This window comes from Canis aureus, chromosome 20, assembly GCF_053574225.1.
Source record: "Canis aureus isolate CA01 chromosome 20, VMU_Caureus_v.1.0, whole genome shotgun sequence".
In the NCBI taxonomy this organism is placed as follows: domain Eukaryota; kingdom Metazoa; phylum Chordata; class Mammalia; order Carnivora; family Canidae; genus Canis; species Canis aureus.
In genome coordinates this window covers 10,253,976-10,278,175 of record NC_135630.1, presented here as the reverse complement: position 1 = coordinate 10,278,175, position 24,200 = coordinate 10,253,976, and the positions used below count along the sequence as shown (strand labels likewise).

The 24,200-nt window shown below is 34.9% G+C and overlaps 2 long non-coding RNA genes across 2 annotated transcripts in view; one reads left to right on the top strand and one right to left on the bottom strand.

Annotated features, from left to right (window-relative positions):
• Window positions 1-14,713, top strand: part of LOC144291890 (uncharacterized) — a 183,114-nt gene extending 168,401 nt beyond the window's left edge. The window contains exons 2-3 of the long non-coding RNA XR_013359448.1: window positions 11,728-11,775; window positions 12,950-14,713. This is a non-coding gene — a long non-coding RNA (uncharacterized LOC144291890). The remainder of the gene's footprint in view (window positions 1-11,727; window positions 11,776-12,949) is intronic.
• Window positions 14,714-19,206: 4,493 nt separating this feature from the next.
• On the bottom strand, window positions 19,207-22,509 carry LOC144291889 (uncharacterized). Its single transcript, XR_013359447.1, has 3 exons — window positions 22,064-22,509; window positions 19,754-19,793; window positions 19,207-19,399 (listed from the first exon to the last, which is right to left on the bottom strand). It is a non-coding gene; the product is annotated as an uncharacterized LOC144291889 (long non-coding RNA).
• Window positions 22,510-24,200: the final 1,691 nt, after the last annotated feature.

The window sequence follows — 24,200 nt, the reverse complement described above, 5'->3', positions numbered from 1 at the left end:
GAACAGAAGCATAAGTAAACTACTGGGACTCCATCAAAATAAAAAGCTTCTGCACATTAAAGGAAGCAGTCAACAAAACTAAAAGACAACCTGCTGAATGGGAGAAGATATTTGCAAATTACATCTTAAAGGGTTAGGACCCAAAATATATAAAGAAGTGATACGACTCAAACCTTAAAAAAAAAAAAAAAAATTCAATTTAAAAATGAGCAGGGGAAAAAAATAAAAATAAAAAATGGGCAGAAGACGGGAACATACTTTTCTCCAAAGAACATGTACAGATGGTCAAAAACAGGGATCCCTGGGTGGCGCAGAGGTTTAGCGCCTGCCTTTGGCCCAGGGCGCGATCCTGAAGACCCGGGATCGAATCCCACGTCGGGCTCCCGGTGCATGGAGCCTGCTTCTCCCTCTGCCTGTGTCTCTGCCTCTCTCTCTCTCTCTCTGTCTCTCTGTTACTATCATAAAAATAAATAAAAATTAAAAAAAAAGATGGTCAAAAACACTTGGAAAGATGCTCAACATCAGTCTTCATTCAGGAAATGCAAATCAAAATTAAACTACAGTGACATATCACATCACACTGGTCAGAATGGCTAAAACCAAAAATAGAAAAAAAGCAAAAAGCATTGGAGAGGATATGGAGAAATAGGAACTCTCGTATACTGTTGGTGGGAGTGCAGACTGGTTATAGCCACTGCGAAAAAGAGTATGGGGGTTCCTCAGTGAGTTAAAAATAGAACTATCCTACAATTCAGTAATTGCACTATTGGGTATTTACCTCCCCCCCCCCAAAAAAAAAAACTCCACAAAGGGATACATGCACTACTCTGTTTATTACAGCATTATTTACGATAGCCAAATTATGAAAGCAGCGCAAACATTCATCAATAGGTGGATGGATAAAGGAGAGATGGTGTGTGTACACACACACAAATACACATACACAGGAATATGATTTAGCCGTAAAAAATATAAAAGCTTGCCATTTGCAACAGCATAGTTGGAGGTAGACAGTGTAGTGGTAACCGAAATAAACCAGTCAGAGAAAGACAAATACCAAATGATTTCACTCATACGTGGAATTCAAGAAAGGAAACAGATGAGCGTAGTTGGGGGGTGGGGGGAAGGAGAGACAAACCCAGGAACAGACTCTTAACTATAGGGAACAAACTGATGGTTACCCAGAGGGGATGTGGGAGGGGGGATGGATGAAATAGGGGATAGAGATTAAAGAGTGCATTTAGGATGACGAGCACTGACTAGTGTATAGATTGTTGACTCACAACACTGTATGTCAACTGTACTGAAATTAAAATATAAAAATAAAAAAATAAAAATTAAAAATAAAAATAACCATTTTTTTTAAAAGGTCATAAAAAAGACTGAGATCTTGCCATTTGCAACATGGATGGATCTACCCAAGGATATTATGTTAAGTGAAATAAATCAGACACAGAAAGACAAAAACCATTGGATTTCACTTGTAATAAACAAATGAACAAACAAAAGCAGAAACAGATCTGTAGATACAGAGAACAGACTGAAGGTTGCTAGAGGGGAGAGTGGTTGAGGAAATAGGGAAAACCGGTGAAAGGGAGAAGAAATGCAGGCTCCTAGTTATGGGCTGAATCAGTCACAACAACAAAAGGTACAGCTTCGGAGTAGAATCAATAGTAATAATATCGTACAGTAACAGATGGTAGCCAACTTATGGTGAACGCGGCATATAGACTTGTCAAATCACTCCATTGTACAACTGACCTGGAGGTAACCATAAATGAAAGTAAAAAAATAAAATTTGGTTTCTGAAAAAAAAAAATTGCTTTCTGTGCTTAGTTGGGAACTTTCAGTTTTCAGTCCTTGGTCCTTCAAGGTAAAAACAAAACCCTAAACAACAATTTTTTTAAAACCCGCTATTATTCCCTGTCTTCTTTTTGCTTTACTGTGCATTTCCTGATGTTTTTATTCCTTTCCTCCCATTTTCTCAATGCATTAATAGTATTTAAGTGTAGAAAAAAATTAATAAGGTTTTATTTGACCTGGGAGAGGATTAGATTGGATTTGCCTTTTCCCTCTTGGTTTATCCTCATCTCACAGTTCTAAGTAGTAATAAATTAATTCTAACTTTAAAAAGAAGCATGGATTCAGTCTCAATATGCAAAATTTGGTTTGTATTTTCACCACTGCCTCGATGCAAAGTTAGAAATTACCAAGATTGTTAAATCTATATTCAATTCTGTGAATATTGATCAGGAAAGGATATATAAATATAGCATCATTGTCTTCAGTTCCCCCCACCCCAGGCGAATAGGGACTGGGTCCTGTAGATTTTCCATACCTCATTACAAATATTTACTATAAAAATTTTAAGGATATGAATAAACATGCATTAATTACTCATAGGACCAGCAATTTGGCCATAATTGCTTCCCCAGACCTATCCTTACACTGTATTTAGACTCCAGTTCTACTGCTGATTGACTCATTTCCCCAAATCTCTATTCAACCAAAAAAAAAAAAAAAGATGTTTCCTGAGGTTTTTTGTTCAGTTAGTACATAAACCATGTGTATTTAATCAGCTCATAGCCTGACTTTCTTATATCAGAGTCAATCAACTCTGGTCAGCGGGGAGTGTAAGAGGAAAGGGTCATTACATGGTATAAATTATTGTTCATTTGACATGTCTGACTAGACAAGAAGGATGATGAGCAAGCAGGAGTTAGGAATAATAATACATTCAGCACTATGATCCCAAGCATTTTTTAATATTATCCATACACCTAATATTACCCCACGTATAGTTAAGAACACCTACTCTCTCCTCAAAGAGACATTTAGTCAATTCATTCTGTTAACAGTTAACACTACAGTTCTATGATATATGCTGTTTCCAGGATCAAAAATCCAATAATGAGGTTAATGTCATTCTGTCACCTTTGAAACTTTCAGACATTGCCAATATAGCTTGTACAGACTATTTGGAAAAAGCAAATATAACATTCAATGATCATAAGTCCTAATTCATTTAAAAAAAATTACTATGACTATCATCAGTGAGTCTTAATCCCTGTGGCTAGTTAAGAGGCCATTCCTTTACCCACTTTCATGTTCTACAGGCATCAGGCCAATACTTCTATCAAGAGTTTTTGCCAGATATCTTTATTACAGATGAATCTAAGTCCATGTGGATCTTGCCCTGGATGGTTAACATTTACAGGTGACAACACAACGTAACACTTAGGGAATTCCACTAACATGGCAGAAATATTATTGAAAATTAGTCATCCAACAATGTAACAGGTCTACCTTTAAAAAAAACACAAATTGTGTTCTCATGTGTAATAAGGAGCCCAAATTTACAATGTTTTGTTTCAAATGCATTGGAACCAGTATTATTTTTCTATGTAGAAATGTCATTTCATTTGGTGGTAAAAACCTCCAGAGCCCCCAGAAACCAGTATGGAGTAAGAAAAATTTGAGAGAATTTATTATGTGTAAAGTTTTAGAAAATTCTTAGCCAAAAATAAATAAATAAACAAACAAACAACATTGTTAGCCATTATTTCCTTATGCTTCTGCCCAAGTCCTCTATCCTCTCACAGAAGCTGTGTGAATATTAGACCATTTTCATCTTTCTCCTGTGAAATTTATTTTCCCTTCTGCATTTTTCAGCCATTTATCCATGTCTACCTCTTTCTGAGTGTTTTCTTCTCATCCATTTTGTAGCTTACTCACTCTCTCCTGTTATGTCTACTTAGCTTCATTTTAGTTCTTGATTTTTATTTTTTTTGCTTTAGTTACTGTGATTTTTAGTTGTAGGATTCACATATGGTTATTTTTATAGTTTTCATATCTCTCCCAAAGTTCTCATATGTATTTAATTCTATACAGTAAGAAAATAGCCTATGTTTGGCTGGGCAGCAAGTTGTATAGATGACGTCCCCGTTAAGCAACGATTTACTTATTAAAAATATAACAGGGATCCCTGGGTGGCGCAGCGGTTTAGCGCCTGCCTTTGGCCCAGGGCGCGATCCTGGAGACCCGGGATCGAATCCCACGTCGGGCTCCCGGTGCATGGAGCCTGCTTCTCCCTCTGCCTGTGTCTCTGCCTCTTTCTCTCTCTCTCTCTTTCTCTCTCTCTCTCTCTCCTCTGTGACTATCATAAATAAATAAAAATTTAAAATATATATATATATAACAATAATTATCTAAATTAGAACTCCTGTAGATTTGGTTCCGTTTTCTGTTGTTTCTTAGTTTTCATTTTATTATCTCCCCATGTGGCTTAGATTTTTTTTTTAGATTTTATTTATTTATTCATGAGAGACAGAGAGAGGCAGAGGGAGAAGCAGGCTCCATGCAGGGAGCCCGACGTGGGACTTGATCCTGAGACTCCAGGATCATGCCCTGAGCCAAAGGCAGATGCTCAACTGCTGAGCCACCCAGGAGTCCCCAAGGCTTATTTAGATTAAAAGAGGCTGTCTCTTGATCAGAAGTGCAATTTCCATTTCACAGTGAAATTCTGGGACTTATGCAGCCTATATGATTTTGACTTAATGAGAACCCATTACAGAGTCAGGATATTGGGTAAAACTCCTGAAAATCCTGACTTTGTACCAGAGAAATGATCTTTACTAGGGCCCAGCTGCAGATTCACACTTGCCACAAAACAGTTGGATGGGGGGGAGGAGGCCCGTACTCCAAAATTTAAAGTACAGGTGAGTATCAGTGCCAAAGACACCAAGTAGTTCTGAAATTTTCGTGACTAAACATTAAAAATTTGTGGTCACCAACACCTGTAATTTTATGGATTCTGAAGGAAATACATGGCTCGAGAGAAGACTTTGTCTTATTGCTCTCAAGATTGATTGCAAAGTTCCTCACTGTAAGACTCTCATTCAAAATTGTTTGTTGAGTTGGTAGAGAGAATTTCGCAAAACACCCAGGTCTGGAGTGTACTGTTTTCAAAATATAAAAGCCCAATCAAGGATCAGGCCTCTAGGGATCCCTGGGTGGCGCAGTGGTTTGGCGCCTGCCTTTGGCCCAGGGCGTGATCCTGGAGACCCGGGATCGAATCCCACATCAGGCTCCCGGTGCATGGAGCCTGCTTCTCCCTCTGCCTATGTCTCTGCCTCTCTCTCTTTCTCTCTCTGTGACTATCATAAATAAATAAATAAAAAAAAAAAAAAAAAAAAAGGATCAGGCCTCTGGCTGTGTAGTGACTACAGGCATAGCTTGCTTTCTTCTCTTTTCTTTTTTCTTTCTTTCTTTCTTTCTTTCTTTCTTTCTTTCTTTCTTTCTCTTTTTCTTTCTTTCTCTTTTCTTTTCTTTTTCTTTTTTCTTTCTAATAGAAGGAAGTAGAATGTCCTCTCAGGCTCTTAGGCAATACAACCAGGAGTCTTAAGTTTTGAGCCCATTTGTGACCCATATAGTCAGCTAGCTTGGATGTCTTGCAATGTCATGAAGGCATTTTTATTAGCATCTCTAAAATTAACATTATGTCATCAATGTAATAGACTGGTTAAATTTCAATCAGTATACAAAATTCTAGAGTTGGTCCAGCAAATAAATACCATAGTTTGGGATATGGGGCCGTGGAAGTACATTGGATGCCTTTCCAGATGAAGACAAACTGGCATGACTGTATTTCAGGAAAGGTATTTTAAAAGGAGAGCATGTGCAATATTAAGAGCAGCACGCCAACTGCCAGCAATTTGCAATGATGTCAGGCACATTGGGAACGATGGTGACTACTTCCTCCGTGGTTTATAGCATCAGTAACTTTTACCAGCCAGACAAGGCCAGTAAAGCAGAAGCTGACATTGCTTACTATTCCCATCTATGTTAAATCTTGTATGAAAAGATGAAATTCATATTCTCCTCTTAGCAGAGGAACAATGTTTCCATTGTACGATCCTGGTCAGCTTTAGGCATCATTCAAGACTTTCTTGGCCATACATGTAACCAATTGTTACAGAATCCAACAACAGGGCTGTAAATTAATTTATCCAATCAAAAGAATGTACATTTGCACACCCTAGATATCCCTATCAGTTATGTAAGTTGACATAAAAAATAGCAAGTCAATCCAAAAACAAAAGTCATGTTAACTCTTACTCCATTAAGTTTGGGAATTTGAAGAGCTTCCTCTGGGGCCTGGGGAGGGGGTGGTTCAGATTGTTGCAGTACATCTTAGACTTGTTCCAGTTTATTCTGTCAACATAATTCTCTTACGTGGGAATTTATATTCTGTCAATTGGTTTGAGTTTTTGCTCCCTGGAAATAGCAAAAAAAAAATAATAATAATAATAATAATAATTCCAGGTTTCGTTTTGTTTTTTCGTGAGCTGGAATGTCCCATTCATGCTACGAGAAAGGGCTGCAACAATAACCATGATGACTCATCCTTATAATTGTGTTGTCCTCCAGTATTTAGCTACAACACGTTATCATTTATGTGGGTTTGCCCCAGACTCCACAAAATCTAGCCTCCTTTTCATTGGCTAACTGTAATCCCGATTATCCGTGATTTCCTTTTGTAATGTATCTACTTCCCTTTAGAAAAGCTTGCTTCTTTGGGGCCTATGGCGGCTTAATACCATTTCTTCCAGTCCTTGGATATAGGCCAAGAGCCCCCACAGGCTACTGGGCTTCTAGATTCCATGGTTACTCTGCCATCTCTAGGGCTTCTGAACACTGGCCACCCAGCTTCATCCTGAGCTATGAAATAACACTGTGGACCCCTGCCCATGGCAGAAAAAATGCCTCTCTCAGTACTTCTCTCTACAGCCACTGTCCCTAAAAAGGAATATTTCTCATCTGCAAGCTAAGCCAGTAAAACATTGTCACTTCCAAAAACACATAGCACAGGGACAGAGTGGTATTTGTCCCTTCAGTGTTGCCAACTCCTGTGCAAGTGGTGCACACAGATCCAGCTAGTAGAAATACAAAACAGAGTTTGTTAAGAAAAAAATAATTGGTGAAGTAGCAAAGCACACTGGACCCTTTAGGCTCCCCATAACCGGAGGCATTCTTAGACCAGATAAAGTTAGACTGTATGCACCATGGCAAATGTCCTACTAGAGAAGAGTTTGATCTTTGAAATGCCCTTCAGATTTATGAGAATGAGGAGCAGGAAACGTATTTGTGTCTATGAAGCAACGGAAGGTCCCTGGTGGACGAGTGATCTTAATAGCTGATAATCCACTATTCTTCTACTTGGTCAACTGTTAAGTTATTGAAGAGGAACTTGGGGGAGAAATGTGACTAAGGACCATCCCCATGTATTTTGTCTCCTAAAGTTATCTTGGTCTGGATTTTAAAATGGAATTCTCTTAGTCTATGCTTCAGCTAAATTGCTGGAACCATTTGCTAAGTTTTCAAAATTAAGATCTGAGACCCAGATGCAGGGCATATAATGAAGTTGTAAGAACACCAGTCATATAGTCTTAGTTAACCACACATTTCTGGAGAAAAATGGCTAGAAAGTTAGAATAAATGACATTCAAAGAGGGTTTACTTGAAAAGAATTTTATAGTCTCACCACTCCCAAAGAACACAGAGTTTGCTTCCCCTCGAATGCAAGCCTCATGTAAAGGCTTCAAAGGTGTTCAGTAAAAGCTTGGTCAACATCCTTTATTTGTAGGGTGATCAGTAAACTGGTGTCTGAGTCATTCTTTAGAAATTTAAATGGATAGAAGGACTGGCAGAGATTCTTTGTCATAGCAGAACATGAGCCACATTTTTAGCAGAATTTCATTTCCAGAATTTTCTAGGAGAACGAATATTTCCTCGGACCAAATATGGACTTTAATTAGCTGAAAGAGTTGGTGTGGGATCATGCTGGATACTGACAAGACAACCATCTGGAGGAAAAAAAAAAAAAAACCTTTGCAGAAATAAGGTAAAATTGACACTGAATGTATAGCCACTGAAGAACAAACAAGGAACCAGGAAAGCAGCAATTCATTTACCTCATCAAAAACATCACAGTTGACTAATCCATTGAAATTGAGGGGTGGCAGATGGGAACATTCTCAAAAGAAAAATGACAGCCACTGAGGAGAGTCTAGTGGGTTCAGAAAGGGATAATGCCGGAATAGTGGCAAATAAGTTTGACTGTTCCTGTCCCTTTTCTATTTTCCTTCCTTCCAAGGATCAGAAGTCATGGCTAAATAAGCAGAGAGCTTGGAACTGACATAGGAGAGTGAGAAGAGCCTGACCATGCCAGCTCTGTCTCATTACAACCTGACTTAGCTCAAGAGATGGAAACCCAAAAGGAATTTGAATTTGTATTACTATTGCTCTGGACCAGGCACGTTAACTCCCAACATTCCGCTTCCTGTAAGACTAAGTGGCCAAATAATTTTCTTATGCCTAATATTCACAAGAAAAGCAAGGTAGTCTTTTTATCTAGTTGGGGGAAAAACTAGAACTACAAATAAAATGTCAGTAGGAAAAAAATAATAAAAGATCTTCATATTCCCATTTCATGAGTTACATTTGTTTACCAGTTATAATATTTAAAAATAAGGTTTTAAGGTCTTTTTAAAATTTACATTGTGTTTCGACTTTTGCTATTGCTAATACCAGAGTGAGCACTTTGACTAACATGTGGTAGGACATCCTTTGCAAAGCATTTGGTTCATTAACACTTTGGATTCCACTGGTTTGTGGAAACCCTTACAGATCTCCCATGGTACATTCCATTACATGCTATTTTAATCCTAGCTTAGAAAAAAAATAAGTTTAAATCTCAAGAGTGAGGTTGGATTTTTTTAATTATTTCTGAAATAAATTGCTGTGTAATGTAACTGCCAAGCTTTAAATCATCCCCATGAAACTGATTATATTCAGACTCAAGAAATGTTGCAATAGGAAATACAGAAAAAGAAAGGGGGGAAAAAAGAAAAATTAATGAGCCATAGTTTAGTAAGACATCTGTACTTTTCTTTCTGTTTGGGCTTTTCCACTGTCAGTTTGATTAATGGGATGTCTTTAAATGTATCTCCTTTTGGATATCTTATATCGCAACAAGTCCATTTCATGTTCTTGCCACCAACATTTCCAGTAGATTTCTTCTAACATGTCAGGATGACAGATAAGTTTCCATAGTCAGCCTTATAGAGAGCTCATTATTGTCTTAAACCAGTGCAACTGCCCTGAAGGTCTCCCTTAAGCAAAGGGCCTGTGGAGTGCCATGTGATTTCCAAACCCATACTGAATAAAGGTGTCATTTCTGGGCTTAAAATAAGGGTATAAATCACCACCGAAGGTCAAGTACTGGTTTTGGTAAACATTCATGGTAATTGAGTGGATGAGAAATAAAAATGTAAAATATCTTAAATATATGAACTTTCCATTTTTCATAGGTACACTGTGATTTCTTTCATATCATTTGGCTAATAACAGTAAACTAATAGATCTTCTAAGATTTACTTAACTCATACATTAATGAGTGCTTATCAGGATAAGTGTATCCTTAATCTATTTCACCTATTTCACCCATTCCTCTATCCATCTCCCTTTTAGCAAACACCAGGTTTTTTTTCTATCATTAAGAGTCTGAGGTTTTTTGTTATATTTTTTTCTTTGTTCATTTTGTTTCTTAAATTCTACACATGAAGGCCGCCTGGATGGATGGCTCAGTGGTTGAGCATTTACCTTTGGTTCAGGTTGTGATCCCAGAGTCCTGGGTTCAGGTCCTGCAGGGAGCCTGCTTCTCCCTCTGCCTCTGTGTCTCTGCCTCTCTCTGTGTGTTTCTCATGAATAAATAAAATCTTTTTAAAAATCCACATGAGTGAAATCATTAAGTATTTGTCTTTCTCTGAATTATTTTATTTAGCATTATACCCTTTAGATCCATCTGCAAGACTTTTTTTTATTTTTTTTCTCATTTTTTTCCTACTTGAGCGATATTCCATTGTATATTTATATAAACTTCTTCTTTACCCATTCGTCTATCAATGGATACTTAGGTTGCTTCTATATCTTGACTATTGTAAATAATACTGCAGTAAACATAGCGGCGCATGTATTTTTTTGAATCAGTGTTTTTGTTTTCTTTGGGTAAATATTCAGGAGTGGAATTACCAGACTACACAGTAAATTCTATTTTTAACTCTTTGAGAAAACTCCATACTGTTTTCCACAGTAGCTGTACAAGCTTGCATTCCCATGAGGGTTCCTTTTTTTCCATATCTTCACCAAAACTTGCTTCTTGTGTTTTTTATTTTAGCATGTCTGACAGGTGTGAAGTGATATGTCATTGCAGTTTTGATTTGCATTTCCATGATAACGAGTGATCTTTTTAATGTGTCTATTGGCTATCTGGACATCTTCTTTGGAAAAATGTCTACTCAAGTCTTCTACCTATTTTTTAAATTGAATTATTTGGTTTTTTGATGTTGAGCTGTAAGTATCTTCTCCCATTTGGTGGGTTGTCTTTTTGTTTTGTTGATGATATAAAGGACTAATGAGAGAAATTAAAGATGACACAAAAAATGGAGAGTTATTTCATGCTCACGTTTGGTGAAAACAAATATTGTTAAAATACCCATACAACCCAAAGCAATCTACAGATCTAATGCATGCCCCTGCAAAATACCAAAAGCATTTTTAACAGAAGTAGAGCAACAGTTTTTAATCCAGAAAATCTTTATAAAACCTGTAAATGTTTATGTTACTTAGCCCTGAAAGACTTTTATCTATGTCGTAAAGCTTTCCTGTCTCCCCTAAAATTATCAAATATTTGTAAAAAAAAATCTATGTGTATTTATTAAGAATTCAACCTGTCAGTAGAACGAACCTAACAGAGAAAAAAAAAAAAAAACTTGTGTAAAAATACCTATAAACCAATTATATAGCATTTTAAATACCCTTAGAAATAGAATGGTACTGAAAATATAGAAGAATTTAGAATCTCGTCAGGTTCTAAGGTGTTGAGACTGACATTTCTGTCCTTTAAGAGAAAACACAATGTATAGTTCCATCAAGTGAGTAACTTGGGTGAAAGCGGAGGAAGTGCCATTAGTTAACAGAAACAAGATTCTTTAGACCAATTGAGCTCGTTCTAAAAAAAGAGCTCAACATAATAGTTTTAGGGATGAGAACAATCTATGAATACTTGTAGCTTCAGGTCTTACCAGGAAGAAACTTCTGGTAGCGCATGATTTAATTGAATTACTTTGTGTTTTTTAGTATCTATCTTTCAACTCTGAGAAGAAAACAAGCTAAGTAAAGTTCAAATAAGACACTGATATTTTAGTTTTGTGTTAAGAAAGACATTGTTCCTTTTTTTGATAATTTATGTCAACTACTAGAGTGTTAGAGTGTTGTCCTATTAGTGTTAAAGTAGAATTTCCAAAAGAGTAAAACCATGATTCTCATAAAAATATAAAATGACTACTATCAAAGATTATATTTAATTTATTAATTGCCAAGGGAACCTGTAAGATGTTAAAACCAGTTCAAATGAAAATTTGACTGGCAGAGATTGTTATTACCTATGAGACTGAATTCATTTATATTGTCATTTACAGGAATGATTTGTATTTCTGGGGTCAACAACTTGCATTGTTATCAGTTTCTACAACTTAACCTCTGTCTCTACCAAATTGTACACCCGTCAATCAAAATTGCTCCCCTCCACAAAAATACTATAATGCTGTGAGTCTAGTTGACATTGCCCAGAGCTCTGTACCCAGTAGTTTTTTATGTTCCTTCCAGATATTCAACATTCTTTCCTGACGAGAATTAGAATTCTGTGACTTCAAGGTACGTATGTAATACGGTAATTTAGATGTGTGATTATTCAAAAATATTTATATTTAATTTTGAAATATCAAAGAGACTAAGCTTCATTCTGTGTAATGCATTGCATTTCTAACTATTTAAATATGCAGAAAGATCTTTTAAAAACTGAGCTACTTAAACTGAATATTGAATGTATAAATGTAGTTTAAAATATTATAAAATGTTTAAATAAGTCTTATTTATTTATTCTTATTTATTTAAGAGAGGGGGAGAGAGAGAGGTGGGAGAGGGACAGAGGAAAAGGGAGAATTATAAGCAGGCTCAATGCCCAGTAGGGAGCTTGATCTTGAGATCATGACCTGAGATCATAGGCTGAGCCACCAAAATCAAGATGCCATATTTAACTGATTGAGCTACTCACGTGCCCCTAAAGTGTTTAAATGAATTTTTAAATGGGACCAGTCATGATCCAATGTTTTAATGAAAATTATTACTAAAATCTGTCAGGTTTACAAAACTTAAAAATTTCTCATGCCCAACTCAAAAGTATAAAAAAGAATTAGGCTTTGATTTGTAGGAGTTTTTTTTTTTAATCTGTAATTTAAAAAATAAAGGATAAACCTATAGTGGTTATTTCTGTACACAAATTCCTTAATACATATGCAATAACAATGTAACCATAATGCACTTCCCTTTTAACATAGGCTTTTCATTTTGCTCTTGCATTCTTTTTTTATGCTAACTAAAACACTATACACTGAGGAACCCAAACATCGACATACTGATATTTTCACATCTTATACTAAGTTATATTTCTCACCATTGGAAGGCAAAACTCTTTTCTCTGGTGGATTAGTTTTTCACATTTGTTGTATTTCTCTTTCCATACATCTCAAATATAGTATAAACATTTTTAAATTCTTTTTATTATATTTATTTTATCACCTTCCTAACATCCCAAGTTGATAATAAAGACACTATTGAGAACAAACACAGGATAAATGTCTTCTGGTTATGGGCAGCTGATTAAGTTCATAAGGAAATTTTGCCTCACATTTTGAGCCAATGCTAGTGACTAATTCGCTAGCCAGGTGAATTTAATTTAAAAATTCAACAATAATTTATGTATTACTAGATTTGAATTTTGAATTACTGGAATAATTAATGTTTTTTGTCATTAACTTGGCCCATATAGGTAATTTCTTCAATATAATTTATTGTCAAAAACCATGAACAAATTCTAAGAAGTTATTTTTGTGGTTATCAACAAACTGATTCTAAAGTTTATATGGAGAGGAAAAATACCTGAATATTTAAAATAATATAAAAGAAGGAGATCAGAGTTGGAAGACTGACATTATAACTTACTATAAAGCTACAATTAATCAGAGAATCAATGGAACAGAATAGCACAATCATATATCCAGAAATATAATCAACTGCTCTTTGCAAAACAGCAAAGGTAATATAATAAAGCAAAGATAATCTCTTCAACAAATGGTACTAGAACATCTGGCATCCACATACAGAAAGAAAGAAAGAAAGAAAGAAAGAAAGAAAGAAAGAAAGAAAGAAAGAAAGAAAGAAAGGAAAAAAATGAACGTAGACACCGAAGTTACACTGTTCATAAAAATTAACTTAAAATGGATCATAGACCTAAATATAAAATGCCAAGCCATAAATCTCCTAGAAAATAGGAAAAAATCTAGATGGCCTTGGACATGGTGATGATTTTTTAGATATAATACCAAAGCATGACCCATGAAAGAAAAAATTGATATAAACTGGACTTCATTAATATTAAGAACTGCTCTTCAAAAGACAACGTCAAGAGATGAGAAGACAAACCACATACTGGAAGAAAATGGTTGCAAAAGACTTCTTATAAAAGGCTGTTATAAAATCTTAAGGATAACGCCCTGAGCTGAAGGCAGATGCTCAACCACTTAGCCACCCAGGCATCCCCTAAAACTTCTTTAAAAATTAAAGAAAAAAATACCTAATCCAACTCAAAGATTAATTTTTGGTAGAGATACTTTATAGGAAAGTTATTCAGTATTCAATAATTATTCAAATTACAGGAGAATTATTCAATAGCCATTGTTAAACTATATACAAAAAGAAATTAATGCATTTTTAAAGATATTTAATCTATTTCATAGTCAATTTAGAATTGGATGAGGAGCAGTTTCCTAAACACGTTTTATTCCCATTAAAATTCATCATGTGTTAACTTAAGCTTTGTACCAGGAGAGTTAATTTATTTCCAGAAGATCATGAACTCCATCATGTAATAGAGGTTTGGTCCCAGACAAGTTTTATAAGATCATTTTTTCTCCCATTGTATTGTGAAAAGTTACGCCTTACTACATACAGTGTGGATGTGTGTTACTTGAACTCAAGTCTCCAGCATACCTTTTCACCACAGCATGCGAAACTCATCAGAAAAAATATTTCGTAGGCTCTTCTTTAGAGAATATTACTACTCCTGCAAATTAATTTAATTTTTGAACAAAAGCTGGTAATCTATGAAAATTAACCAAAAGAATATATTTTGTCCTAATAATTAAAAACCAGTTAAATATGAGTTGGACTGCTTGTTTAAATATTTAAACTAATTGCTCTGATGCATTTTTGTGACTCTTCTAATACTAAAATGTAAGTATGTCTATGAGAAACATTATCCAGCAAGAAGAGGAGATCCTGTGGTAGATATATATCAAACATGAGAAGGCAATCTCAGAATTTTAAGATACCTAGCTAGTCTATTCCATGAAAAAAAAAAAAAAAGACACTCCATTGTTGATGGCATTTCCTATTATGATATCTCATCTGGATTTCATAATAAACTGGTATAATAATAATAATGCAGGAAATAATAATAATGAAATAATAATGCAGGAAAAGCAAAGAGTAGTAGATTAATACATTTATTTTTGTTTTAAAGTTCATCATGTTACTTCAGTAAAAATATACACAAAACTGAATGTGATCGTGACTATTTAATGTGTATTTTTAACTACTAAAAGAGGAGGCATGAAGTGTTGGAAATTGTGTCTGTGTTGAATACTTGTGTCTGTGTTGAATTTTAAAATTTTAATAGACCAGTTAACAATGAAAAGGCATTCTACATATATTTGAAGAGGAGCAATCTTTTGTATTCTGCAAAATTTTGCATGGGTATTAATGTAGAATATTTTTAATATAGGACATATATATATATATATATATATATATATATTCGCTTTAAATGGTTCTAAGTGTTTAATTTATGATAGTTTTATTTCATGCTCATTGAATTCTTAATCTGTAATTACTGATATCCCAAATATAATGGAAATTTGGTATAATTCCAAAATCATAGTGTAACAAATCAGAAGCCATTGTTAAATGGGTTGGGAGGATTAATAAATTAATCATTAAGATGATCAATAGTGAACCACAGTGACTATTTTGATGACAGAAGAATACTTGTTTGTCACAATTTAATAATTTTAAATAACTAAATTATGCTTATAATTAAAATATTACAATTTGATAGTTTTATTAAATTAGTCCATGCACAGAAATAGAACGCATTATGTTTACTAGTCCTAAGAAGAACAAAAAAACCATCAGAACAATTTCTTCAACCTCAAATAATAAATCTGATATTAAGAGACCACATTTTACTGTGGGGGATAGTATATTGCAGACAATATAAATAAAAATGGATAATTTTAAAGGTTCTTTCCTAATGTATGGAAGGTAGTTAGGATGCTCCTAACACATCAGAGAATCTTGTGCAAACTGAAAATAGGTTACAAACGCAAAAAGGATCCTCTCTCCTCAAAGTTGACTTAGTCCATAGTCATGGCACACATTTTGGCAAGCTGCATTGAAGCAGATTTACCTCTTTATAAATCCTTGTTGAACACTTCTATGACAAATCTGTGTCAAGTATATCTTGTTGGGCGTAAGGTAAATGCAAAATCTTGTCTTTCTCTCCTAAGAAATTACAAGGTCTTCAAAGTCAAGGACTATAAGAAACTGATTAGTTGTTAAACGATAAATGTACTGTACCATTTTCTACTTAGCATCATTTTTAAACTAAAAAATATAATTGCTTCTATTTGTAGCATTTCACACTTCATTTGAAATTTTATATTAATTATTGTATATCATCCTACAACAAGCATATGATGTAGGCAAACTGGGTGTGGTTACTGCACTTTTAAAAGGTTACACAGCTGGTAAGCACAAGAACCAAAGTTATACCAAGAATTTTGTTATCTCAGTCTCTTATATCTCTCTCTAAAGAAACTTGTCCATGGAAGAGCTGCAACCATTAAAACAACGTTACACATTAAAGGATATTATTAAATAGTGGTTTTGCATAAAGAATTTATTGAGAGTGATTGCAGAAACAGCTCTAAGTTCAAGAGACAAGGTGCTCCTAAATTTTTTCTTTATTAATAATTAAGATTATTTCCCCTTCCTGAAGAATCACAAAAGCAGTTATAAAATACATCTAATAATTCTGATAAAAAGTAATTTACCTCTCAATTTTAAATGGGAAATATTAATCTTTGAGGGGCATATTCCTGAGTCAATATTTCTTTTTCTGAGTCAATATTTTTGAAGTTTCATTTGCATTTCCCACCTTCCCACAGATGAGTTTGCATTCATACCTCAGGATGAAGCCCACACAGTCCTCTAGAAAGGAAGAAAAAAATGTCTTTTTCTCTAAGATGAAAGCCTCTTGAAGCCCAAGCATCTCCTCCTATTTATCATTCATTGTTCTTCTCCTACTAAAGAACTGACTAGCAAATGGGAAGAAACTCAATAAAACTGAGCTTAATTTTTTTTAAACTGAGCTTAATTTAATTAAATCTAAAGCACAAACATTTGTTTGTTTTCAGCCAAATTATGAGATTTAACTTGAACTGACAAAAATGGCCTTAATGATTATTTTGTTTTTGAAATTGAGAGGTAGAGATAGATAAAATAATTAAATAACTAAAAGAAAGAAAAATAAAAACACCTCTTTATACAAAAATATAATAATTTTATAGCACTTTGAACCTTAAATTTCTGTTGCTTGTACTCAACCTGATATATTTAAATTCACATTTGATTTAATATTGACCTTTGTAAACATTGCCCTAAGTCACTGAAATATTATTTTTAATTTATTTATTTATTTGAGAGAGAGTGAGAGTGAATGTACAAGCGGGAGAGGCAGAGGGAGAAGGAAAGAGAATCTCAAGCAGACTCTATGCTTAGTATGGAGCCCACTTGGGGCTTAATCCCAGGGCCCTGAGATCACAACTTGAGGTGAAACCAAGAGTTGGCTGCTTAACCAACTGTACCACACAGGCACCCCTGAAATATTTTTGATCTAACTGTGGGCCAGACATTCAAGAGTTGACTCAAAGTATTTCTTAAGTTCCTATATCTGCCTCTTTTCATAACCACCAATCAAGGCAAGAACATCAGCAGCACCTGTGGATTTAGTACATGTAAGAGCTCAACAGATTGGGTCCAATTGATTCAGTACAAAAGTGTTCATATATGAGCACTGATTAATGTTTCGCATAGGCTTTTGTTTTTATCTTATGCATCAGTTCAAGTTTTTGACTGCAAGCAACTCGAGATAACTTCAGCATAAAAAGAATTTGCAGAATCAATGAAGCCTGTAGAACCAGGCTTGGGATAGAAGCAGGATCCAAGGATGCTAGCAAACAGGAAAACAGTCCAGGTTGGTTCCAAAAACAGTCTGAATAAGATGTACTCTTCATCTCTACTGCTACAATATCTCAACCTCAAAGCTAAAAATAATGTCTTAACCTCCCTATATTTTTGCATTAAATTCTTAGATTCAAAGTCTCAGCAGGTTATATCTTCCCTCCCCAGCAATTAAAAGAAGAAATATCTAGCTTATTTATTTTCAATATGGTGGCAGTGGAGCCTTGACTCTTAACACAACTTACTCTATGAGGGCTCCTCCCAAATGGCAAAAATGTTTAAATTTGAATAAGCAAAAAAGGGTAGAGGGGCCTACCATATTTCTCAATTTATAATACAAACTCATTGATGTCACGGATTCATTTGTACCTCATTTTTGCATTCCTCACCCTGCTTAAAGCAGAGTTGGTTACAAGGTATGCAGTTTAACGCCTGCCAACAGGCTCCTGAATAGAGGTATAATAGTCTCTTTCAGGCCAATATTCCATGTTTTCTAAAGCTGGATTCAAATAACTATTTTTATATCCCTAGAAATTACATAATCAGAGAATTCAGCATATGCTACAGAGTATCCAATCACTGAAATCTACCAACACACATTTGTAGGGCTTGCATTGCTTTGTAACATGTGCTTTGGAGAATCCTAAAGAAGTACGTAACTGTGAACCAAAGACACTCATAATCCTGATACAGAAATGAATTTTTTCTTATGGTAAACAACTTGAAGAAAACATCTAAGGTAGCAATAAGCAAGAGCATATGATATATAAAGACTGTTGTACAGGCATTAAGAAAATACCAAATAACCGAAAGATTAATGTGGATCGTGTTTACTTGTAGATCATGAATATAATTTGATTTAAACAGCCTGAATTCAAGGATGGATAACATTCCCAAATTAAAATCTGATGAATAAAAATACCATGAAGCAGTTTGATTTATACAACACTAATAAAAAGTCTTGCAATGCACTGTTAAAACAGATTTTACAATATCAATTGTCAGTGTTTCAGTGGAATGTTTTGTCTTTCTAAAAAAATTTCAGGCAGCAGACCTGATTTCGTTTCCTTGAAAAATCCAATGAGTTTAGCATTTTGAAATTGACAGATTTAGTTCATTAATTTAGATGTCTGTGAGCATTTCCCAGTGAATGATTTTATTTCATAATGCATGATAGTTGCATTCTTTCTGATAAATACACTTGTAGGAATGAGACAGGAAAAAAATCTTTCACCAACTGAAAAATCCTTTTGTGGTTTCATCATTTCATTTTGAAAAAGAAAAAAAAAAAGGTTTGTAGTGAATCAAATAAAAATGTAATGGTGGGACGCCTGGGTGGCTCAGTGCTTGAGCGTCTGCCTTTGGCTCAGGGCATGATCCTGGGGTCTGGAAATCGAGTCCCACATCGGGCTCCCTGCATGAAGCCTGCTTCTCTGTCTTCCTGTCTCTGCCTCTCTCTATGCCTCTCATGAGTAAATAAATTAAAATATTTTTAAAAAATTTAATGGTGCTTTAACTATTTTCCTAAAGTTTGTCTTAAAATCATAACATGTCAGACTCTTTTTGAGAAAGGTGATGTTTTGATATTATAGCATAGAGTATAAAAATAAGAAAGCTCTTTTCTTTCAGGCTCCCAATAGGAAATAGAATGAATACTCCAATTATGATTATTCTAGAAAGATTTAATAAAGAATATTAATAAACAAGTACACAGGGTACATGGAAAGAAACTTAGTGATAATGTCAGATCACAGCACTGTTTCTAGATCCCCAAGGCTCGGCCTGAGAAATAAAGGATGGTATAGTTACAGGGAAGAGCTTCCTGGAGAGAAGCTGTATCTATCTCCCACTCTTGAATCCTTCTAATCTGCTGCATAGGTTCTTCTGTTGGAAGCCAGTAATGTACACTCGCATCAGCCTTATGGGAACAGAACAGAGAATGGGAACAGAACAGCCTTATGGGAACAGAACAAAGACTCAAAGTAAAGAGCTGACCTGAGGGGCAAATGAGATTAACCTAGCATCTAAAAATCTCAGATTAAGTTCCCAGGTTCTTAGCTTGTTATCTGGGGGAAAACAAAATGCTGCTGGGATTTTGCTAAGCTAAAAACCCATGTTACAAAGACCTTTGACAACCTCTGATAGCAGATTCTACTATAAGAAAACAGCAAATAAGATTAGTAGACATTAAAAGATTAATGATAAGGCGTGACTTTTAATGCACTAATAATCTGCCTGTTGTTTAAACAAAGCATAAAAATGGTTTATTCACCTGTACATTTCTTAGGAGTCTGACAAAGTTTTAAAGAAATCTAAAAGTAAAATAGAAAAAAGTTTCAGATGCAAGTCAATCATGTTTCCTTATTTTAAGTTAATAACATTACATATTCGTTGTTTATTATTCAAGAAACATTTAATATATGTCTACTATGTATTCAGTATCACGAGTCCTTGGCCTTTGAGAGTTCAGTGTAGTCAAGACTAAGAGAAGGCAAACATCTATGAACAGATTAGTCATTTAAAACATACTGATTTGATGAAATGTTCAAAGTGTAAGTTCTTTCAACTCACTTACCCTTCATGGGAAAATATTCCTTTTCCTCTCTGTTTATTGCTGTTTTGATCTGTGCTGAAAAATCAGCATTTCAAGGATCAGCTATGTGTTTGGTTTTACTTTTAAAAAATATATTGAGTTATTTGGTCTGCATAACATCAAAAGTTTGGGATATCCATCAAATTGCAAATTTCCTAAGGTCAGAAATCATGTTCTCTATTCCACTGGCAATTTTAAACTTCCTTATTAGGGGCTACAAACAGAGTCTACAGTTGCAGATCTCAAATTTAAGTTCAGTACTTAGTTTATCTCTGTGCCAGATGATTGAATTGAGTTATGCCTTATTTTTATACACATATTAAATATCAAGCACACAATTGCCAAATGTTTTATTATGATTATATCTACCTTCTTGAAATGACATTCAATTTTTTTACACAATCTGTAGTGTTCTATTAAGGAAGCATTGCTTTTAAATTAAATTAGTTGAAGTCACTTTTTTAAAATATATTTTAATGGTAAGAAATATTTCCAATTCAACAGCTTTAAAACAATATGGCTGAACTGTCCGCAACCCTCAATTTATATACTATTACATTTGAAACAGAGATCACCCTGAGTGTTCTACTCTCACAACTGAGTTCTGAAAGGGAAAACTGCAATGAAATTCTGGGAATTCATCTCAAAACAAGGGAGCCAAACCAAGACCATAAAACTTCTCAGCTTAAATGTTATCTGGCTCACCTCTTTCAGATTCCTAAATATTTTTAAATGACTCAGAAAATGTGAAACCTTAAAAACAAGACTCAAAGACAACTTACTATAAACATTTGGGGGACTATTGTTAACAGAAAAATATCACTGATTTTAGGAAATACTAGCTCTGTTTCAATAATATGCAGATTTCATCTCATGACACAGAGTCACAAAGTGGCGAGTTACCTACTGCCTTAGATCTAAACTTCGTACCAGTCAGAAAAAATAGGCATTTGTCTTCTTAATTACTTTTGAGGCAGGGAGTTCTTTCTCCATCCCCTTTTAGCTTTGTACGTCAATTCTGAAATAGCTAGTCTTAAAGGCAACAACCTGGAATAAGCCAAGTAGTGAGAGGGCCGTGAAAAGAAAGGTGATGGGGATGGGATGTCACCACTATTGCTTCCTGGGATAAATGATTCCATAAGTAATGGACAATATTTCTGAGAAAATACAAACCTAATGATACTGAGTTTAGAGAATAGAAGGCTTTCTTTACTTTTCATGTCTTTTTAGAGTAGTAGAGGTAGGAAATTTTAAGAGAAGAATATTTTCCAGAAATCAAGTGTTAGACTAACATTTGGACCAGTCAACCTAAACTCCAGCTGTGGATCTAGAGGGGCCTGTGACCATCACCAAGACAACAGTGATCTGAGGCAAGTACCTTCCAACCATTTATCTTTTAACCAAAACCAACACTCGTGGGAGCTCATCTAAGAATGAGTAAAGCAAGAAAAAGACTGTTCTTGTTTGCTGAACAATACAAAACAACAACAACAACAACAACAAAAAACAGTGGGGGGTTGGGGGGGGGCAGGTGGAGGGACTGTGAAATCATCCTGAGGATTTATAGAAAGTAAACACTTCTGAAATTATTCTACTGCTGTATCCAGAAAAAAATGACAGGTAAACATTTGCCATTCTAAAAGAACAATGCAAAAAAGATATGGCATGCATAAAATTAGAATGAAAATCCATTAGACAACCTGGGGTTGAAATGAGGATAAAAGTTAATATGGAAGGAACTGCAAAGAGTCTAAAAATTATAATTTTCTGTGAAGATTCTCCAAAACAGAATTTCTAGCAAGTATATCATTAACAAGTGGATATATATGGCTCCAGAGGCAGAGTTGATACAAAGAAACATCATCCACAGGAAGATTATAATGAAAGGCAATTTTAATTGTGTGCAGTAGATTCATACATAGACTATTGTGTCCGTTTCAGATTATTTTCTTACTAAATGTGCCTGTGCCCCAAATCCCCCCAGCTTACCACTTTACAATGCTCTGTTTTCCACCATGTGGGTCATTAAAGGACTTCAGCTTTTACTGAGTAAAAATAGGAAGTCACCGAAGGGCTGAAATGCAGTGAAGCAAAGGAAAGAGTAATTTGAGGAACACAAGAAGTTTAAACAGGATTTACAGAGTGACAGGGTGAGAGGATGTTTAGTTAAGACTGAAAAAGGAAGTATATATGGCTTCTGGCTTTCACACCTGGGTGACAAGCAGCAGTGGTTCTGAAAAAACTCAGACACAAGAACACAAGAAACTTTCAAGGGAAGTGATTAGATATGGGATAGACACATATAACAGAGATTAATAATCTAGATATGTAAAGAAGGGACATAATCCCTGATGAAGCTAAGAGTTAAGGAGCCAAGATACAAATCCCAATGAAATATGGAACAGTAACATGTGGGAAGTCTTACTCAGATTCCATTTTACCAGTGCCATCAACATTCTGCTGTTGCCATGAAATGGAAGTGCTGCAGAATAGCGACTTCATCAGCACCAAAGTGCTGCTTATTTGAATTCAGATTTGCTAAGCTGGTTGTGTGAAAAGAATCAATGAGGAACAGAGCCGTGCCACCCAATGAACTGATGGACGCAAGCACATTTAAAGATATGTCAGTGACTTACTGGGGCATGACCTGGAGCAATGCATTGTGCTTTGGAAAAGACAGGAGCTGCAGTTGAGAGAATATGAAGTCGGGAGGCAATCAACCACAGAGTTAATTCATTTTAGCAAAATCTTTGTGTTTTGCTAAGAGACTGAAAAAAAAAAATGACTTTACGCTCAAAAATAGGCCATGCAACTGAAAGCCCAAGACTATAATCACAGAAAATAATCTCTCAGCATAGCACTTTGGAAATGACTCTGGGTTAATGACAGTCGCAGTACCATTAGCCCATCTGCATGCAGAAGCAGAAGTGTTTCACAGAATAAATTTAAACTATGAAAGACTTTAAACTCTCGTGCTATACCCTCAGAGCTAGTTCCCCATGCTACTAACAAACATGTCATTCCAAGAGGCAAATAAGAAACATTTTCAATGTGAGAAACTTTAAGTGGAATAAATAAAAAGGTACGCATATCGTTTTTCCTGCTTCTAATAAATGTTAAGATGAGGTGATTTTTCCCTGTAAAATGTAATCGGTATGATTTTAACCATTTTGGCACTTACATTTATGGTGTTCACATTTCCTCTTGGTATATACCCTGAATGACACTAACCGATCATATTTTCCTCAGTTAAAAAGTTTACTGCTGTGTGTGAGAAGTCTCAAAATCAATGTAATTTTTAAAAGCCACCCAAGGATATTATTTTTTGGATACTGTGTATGTCACAAATGCACGTAAAATATTTTCTAGTTATAAAGGAAGGAGGAAATTCAGAAATTATATATGGAGAATGGTTTATGGATTGGTTTATTGCTAATCTGTGTACAAATGAAACTACAGTGCTCAGAAAAAGCACGTAAACAATAGCTCCAAAAACCATTCAGTTTGGTTTTTAACAACTCAAAACCTGTATAACCACAAAGATAAAACTATAAATTTGTATTATGATCACAACTTTAAAAAAAAAAAATCCCTGAAACTGGAAGTTTATACTCTACCAAAGAATATCAGCAGAATTTATGGTACATACAACCTGTTTGTACTTGACCAAAATTGAATTGAAAAGGAGTTCTCTCTCCTGGACAGTTTTTAACTTGTGTGAAGTCTGAGAATAAGAACAGCACATAATAGGATCACATCTAACAGATGACACGTGGATCACTTTTATTTCATAGCAGTGGAAACCACCAGAACACCAACACTGGTGAGACAGATGAAAATAAAAAGCAAAGAAAAGCTAAGCCAAGATATCTCAAAACTGAAGGCTTAGGGAAATATTTCTAGTCATTTTTCAGACAGGTTATTTGCTTCATAAGTGAAAAAACTATTGATTGGTGGGTAGTGTTTAAGGTAACCTTTCCTAGTAAACCATCATATCAAAAATACAGAGGTTATTTTCTCTCAGATTGTTCATTTTAGAAAATTTAAAAATATGTACTCATGCATTTTTAAAATCCGATATTCTTAGCACCCCCCAATGCCTCTTCTTGAGGAATACAAGTGTGAT